This window comes from Schistosoma haematobium, chromosome 6, assembly GCF_000699445.3.
Source record: "Schistosoma haematobium chromosome 6, whole genome shotgun sequence".
Lineage (NCBI taxonomy): Eukaryota > Metazoa > Platyhelminthes > Trematoda > Strigeidida > Schistosomatidae > Schistosoma > Schistosoma haematobium.
The window spans coordinates 19,022,617-19,028,801 of record NC_067201.1 but is presented as its reverse complement, the minus strand read 5'-3'; positions in this window follow the sequence as shown (position 1 = coordinate 19,028,801).

Below are 6,185 nucleotides of genomic sequence, written 5' to 3'. Positions count from 1 at the left end.
TGGTGGGGCACTATTTCCTAAACTCATCTGGGAAACGAGTTGGTTTGTACTTTTCAAGTGTGCAAGTTCTATTGGTCATGATTATCGTTAATAATGTAAGGGAATACTTCAGTCACGCCCACTACGTGTCGGTGTGATCGACTGGTCAAGTGCACGGTCTAGCACTCGGGAGGACAACGGTTTGAGTGCGTGCGCAGCCAGAGCTTTTGTTCACGCGACACTAATTCATACGATTTTCGCTGACTATAAGGTACTCAGATTTGAGGTACAATGAATTTAGAATAATATGTTGGTGCGTCAGAGTCCTAACTATCTGCACCTTGACGCATGGTCTTATTTGGTGGTTAGCCACCTAAAGTATGAACAGCACAATTGTTTTCTGCTCATACCAATAACAACCAAATAGAAAAGCCACATGTGTGTTAGGTCTTAGTTATATGACAACAAGAACAAAAATATATATGAACTGTTATATACATAAGATGATTTTAGACAGTTTGGTAGCTATTTATAGATATGTAGATTTCGTAATTAAAGTGAGTTCCTCTTCGAGCAGTAGAGTTTCCGGGTTCCGGCAGCCATCACATAACCGGGCAGGAGGTTGATTGGTTTCAACGTGAAAAATGATGAAGAGAAAATTCGAGTGCTAAGAGAAGACGACTGTTTCACAAAATAAATAAACAAGTTAGTCAGTCGGTAATGCAGACAGTAAAGGGAAGACGGCGACAACAGTAAGCGAGATAAGCAGTTAGTGATATATAATAATGATAACAGCAGACAAGTTATGCGGTATGCATCAGACACAACCAATACAAGAGGGGAATGGCGGTCCATGGGTAAGTACGCATCCGTCAAATAACCTCTTAGAGTTATACATCGAGGCAGTTGTGGTCCCTTCAGCCTCAATGGTATCTCAAGTGTTGACGTCTCTTAATGAGAGGAAGAGGGAGGGTGTCTGGGTTCTTCCTTTATAATACACAATCTTCTGGAGGGTTGCTTCGAGGTGTATAGTAGTGACGTTCTAGTAGGATGCTCATGTTGTGGTGACTTTGTTGTAGCATTAGACCCTAACCACACAATCCTCAAGGCTGAACACGAGACCACTCGGAAAATAGACATTCACCATTTAACGCGGAGAAAAGCCCAACGATGGGGAAGGCGTGAGAAATGAACTGAATTAAATCGGATGACATGGCTCAGACTTTTAGGCGTGGACCCTGTCGAATGTTATCTAATGTACATTATTCAGATTAAATATAGTGTTCTATCTCTAGCCTGTGTTTTTCACCATATATTGATGATTGTTATGATGCGATGAGTTGGAGTAGATAAGTGTGACTTCCACGTAGGATCTTATAGATTAGGCAGTTATATCAGGACAAATCTACAATTTTAGAAAAAGGTCTATTATTAGAGCTATACTGAGAATGAAGTTGGCCATACTTCTACAACTTAAAATGCTTAATATGTTGCATGACATTATAGGATTGATTCTTATGCTCTTATAGCTCAAAGAGATGAAACCAAAAATTTTACGGTCTGTTTCCGTAAGACTTATCCTTCAGCCCTGTCACATACTAGTTACCCGCCCCTACTTAATCTAACAGAATTGTGTCACTTTTGATTATAGAGGACGCGACAGCGTTGCGGATTTCCGGGTAGCATCGTGCACACGTTATAGAAAGAGAGTAAGGAACAATTTTAGGATGATTGCGCCGAGTTGTCGAAGGCTTTTGAGAAGTTAAGGAACACTTCACGAACCGATATCATTTGTTCTCAACAATTCGTTCAACTGTTCCGTGTCATGAGTAAATTGGACGCACAGAATCTGCCTAAACTAATTGCGTGATAAGCTTCGCCGAGTTTTTATCTATGTGTTCCTTTATTCATTCATTGACAGTCCTTACATAAACTTTGAAGATAGTGGTTGTATTGCGACCATATCCCGAAAATGATTGTACTATAGCTTGAGGTGGTAGGACGATTACATTTTGTCAGCGTCCTCACTGGACAAAACTGTATCATCTGAGTATCCCAAGTCTAAAAGTGAATCTCCTGAAAAGTCGGATGATTAAAGTGTTATCTCTAAAATTATGTCTATGATAAAGTTAAATAAGAATGGGGAAGGCGGATAACCTCGATGAACGCCACATGGAGTAACCGATTCCGATGAGTTTGTCATAGACTCTGACTCGACCAAAGGTGTCCAGGTAGGGAGCCCGTACAAGGATAATGCACTTATCTGGTACGCCTCTCAATGACAGACACTGCCACAGAACCTCACGATCAACCGAGTCGAACATTGCCTTAAGGTCAAGAAATACAACTATAATCGGACGTCTAAAAGTATTTCTGTATCCCAGGATCTGCTGAAGGGTGAATATTTGGTCCACACATTCACATCCAGGTTTGAAACCAGCCTGGTTTTCTCGGGTTCACCCTTCACGAGCTCTAGTAAGACGTCGAAGTATTATTGAGGCCAATACTTCAGACACTATTGGTTAAACTGATTCCTCTGTAATTGTTGCAAGAGGATTTTTGTCCCTTTCTTATAGGCTGGGATGATCAGAGATCGAGACCAGTCAGATGAGACAACATCCAGTTCCCAGATTTTAGCTAAGATCTCAGTTAATGTAACTGCTGAAGCTGGACTACTATCCTTAAGATTCTCAGGGATTAATCCATCAGGCTCTGCTGCTTTTCCTCGCATTAGATTGCTTATAGCCTTTTAAGGCTCACTAAGAGTCGGAGGACTTACATCAGTTTGCCATTCAGGTTGATTGAAGATATTGGGTTCTGCTATTAAATTTAACGCCCCAGAAAGTAGCAGTGAGGTCTTCAGATACCCGAAGTGTAAGTAGTGCCAGTTCTTTATATTGGCAAGGTGAGGCCGAATGAATGAGAGTAATTGGATATTGTTCGCGCATTTCGAAGACGCAGCACACATAAACGGCGCGAGATTCTAGAGTCCTAGCCAAAGAAGCCCGTGCTCCCACTTGACACAAGGTTCGAACATTAAAAGCTACAATGTGTAGTTTAGCGTGTGGATTCAGGAGACCGGGAATAACATTTCGTGGACTCAAGTCATAAGCATTGATGGCGTGTGGTGATAGAGATACGTGGAAAGAGTTGTTCATGGGGTAGAGGAACTTTTAAGAGGTAGGAGAGGGATTCGATCGTCAACATGATGACCTCGGGTGCCATTGGAGGCATGAAGGCGGTTGTCACTTTCCGGCTCTCTACGCCGTAGAGGGACCTGAAAAAGAGCCCGGATTAGTGGTAGTCTTAGTGACTTGGAAGTGTGATTGCAGAGTCCAAGGGGGAAATGCTTGAGGCCGACCACACACAGTCTTTTTGGAAAACTTTCGTTTGATTAGCTCCGCACTTTAAAAGGCCTTAACCTCAGAGACGGAAATTCGTGGGTTAAGATGAGGTGCGAAATTTTCAAGACCGACATTTTCGACCCTATTCCTTCTGTTGTAGGAAGGTAACGTCGCTGCAGATAGAGGTTTTCCAAGAGAAACATCTTACTGTCGTCACACTCATTTACAGCCGACAGTACAAATTTGCCTCTGGACCTTGAGTTACTGCTCTTAGTCTAACTGTTCCCCAACCAATGTGCCTGGCATGGTAGGACCTACAGGAACATGTGTTGCAGGTAAAGAGCTCGGTCGATTGATCATGATGGGCAAGCCGGCCACCCCACATCAATGTATTCTATCGCATAGTGTAAACATTTTAGTTTCCATGATACCTAACAGTGTTTTTGTCGGATCTCATCCAGAATATCAAGTGAGAATGGAGTAGATGTGAGTTCTGCTTTGTGTCTTCGTTGTTTAAGTGGTCGTTATAGTTGGCGTCAAACGCTTATTCTTTCTCTAATTTTGTCAGATCTTTTCATTTGGCCGTTTACGAGTCAACTTTCTTCCGGTTATGATTCCGTAGAGATATGAGGAGTTAGCATGCATTTTGACTTCCAGTCGAATCTGAAAACATTCCTTTCACTGCAGTGTCTAGGACTGCATCTGTTTATTAATGCTAAGCAAGAGTTATGATTAGAACTCTTCAGGAAGACTTTCCACTTATGTAAGATTGTCTTTTTGTCCGTCAGCTAGCCTTCCGTACCTCAGGATCCTCCTCTTCCAGGTGTGTGCTTTGATTGTGGTTTATGTTGTAAGGTAGCGTTCCAAATGATATCTTTCACTATCTCCCAGTGGTCATCCTCTGTTAGCCTTCAGTATTCTCGAGGCCTTGAGGTTTGTTGGCAATGCTCTCTCATATTCGTGTAGAGTGCTCTAGTGCAACTAAGGTAGGGAAGATTTTCATCCCTCTAAAGTGTCTCGTTTTCGTCCACGTTGAACATAACTGTGCCGTGGTCACTACTCCCCATAAGTGTGTGGACATAGACATCCTCAACTAGAAGCTGATCATTTGTCAACATATAATCTAAATTTGAGGGTTTCCCGTCCCCGTTACATCTTATTATTATTATTATTATTATTGACAAACATCTTATGGGTACATAAGTGTTGTGAAGAAACCATTTCGGATTTCTTCAAAAATGCAATAATACGCAAGTTTCAATAATGTCAGCATTATATTTGTCACATTTGAAAAAAGAGAGTAATAAAAATAGAATAATAATAAATCAGGTTCTGTGTAATTGAGAAGACTAGTAAATTGAATTAAAAGAAGGAAAGGAAGAAAGTAAGAGAATAGAAATAAAGGTGACGTGAAATACGCAAATAGTTTAATAGTCGTGTTTATGAACACAGAATAAGCATAAACGACTATGTATGTGTCGTCGCATTAGTAACAAAGATGAAATAGAAAATAAATAAGAAAAAACTTATTATTGCAGTTTTTGTGCTCTATTTCATTGGGAAAGTATCACATTTTGAACATTCACTTCATCCTTGATGTCGGGTGATAATTGTGTCAGTTGGGACTAAGATCTCTAGATCCAATAGGAAGCACATGTTTCTGATTTATTCTAATTTATCCGTCAGTTCTCCTACGTTGCTAACGAGGAACTTAATAGTTACTATCATTACTTAGTGTTCTTCTGTGGTAGCATTTTACCATAGATTTAAACGAATTGTTATTTAAAATAGATTAGTTGATTCTGTGGAAACTAGACGTTGTAGGCGTTTTGCCTGTACAGCGTGTTTTAGATGGTGGTTGGAGGTAGTCAACAGGAAACCCTGGACCCGGGTTTCATGCTACTTGGCACTCGTCAGCAAGGTGTACCTGTAATCTTGAGGGAACTGGTGCACTAATAAGGACTAGACAAGCATGACATTGATCACCACCCAGTGATCAATCGATTGTGATTACATCTCAGTCCTACAGGAGGTTAGTCACGGCTCGGATAGCTCAGTGGTAACGTCTCTGACTGTGAAGCTGGGTGACACGAGATCGAATCCGCCAGGGAGCACCAGTTCCCTCAAGATTACAGGTACACCTTGCTGACGAGTGCCAAGTAGCACGAAACCCGGGTCTAGGGTTTCCTGTTGACTACCTCCAACCACCATCTAAATCTCAATACATAGTGCCCGCAGTGTCGAGTCACCTAGACTGGTGGCCACACTGCAACATGATCGATAGCATTCGATCTGCACTAATAAGGACTAGACAAGCATGACATTGATCACCACCCAGTGATCAATCAATTGTGACAGCGTGTTTTATTAGCAAAACCACAGTCTTTATGTTCTGTGTTGCTGGATGTTAATCATCGTCAGCCGACTGCAAGGTTTATTTTATTTGGCTTTACTGCTGTTGTTTTACTGATCTAGGTTGGCTTCCAAAACATCTGTTGGGATTAGAGAGATTATTCTTCGTACTGTGTCAGGTCTGGAGGGCCTCATTCAGATCCTCTCTATTTTCGAATTTTATAGACATCAGACGTGCAGACTTAGTGGCCATGAGGTGTAACGAACAAGCTTGCATGGACACGCCAATTGTCATTGTGGTGTAAAGGCCCATGCTACATATTGATTAACGTCACTGTCGAATACCATGTTCATGAGCATCGTCCTGACCACCACCTCCTGGTTCAGGCACTCCGTGGATATGTAGGATTATGGTCTACTTCTTTATTAGTGCTACCCTAATAATGGAGATAAGAGATAAGGCAACACACAAAAATGAACAAGCCTACAAGGCCGAGCCATGCCATTAGA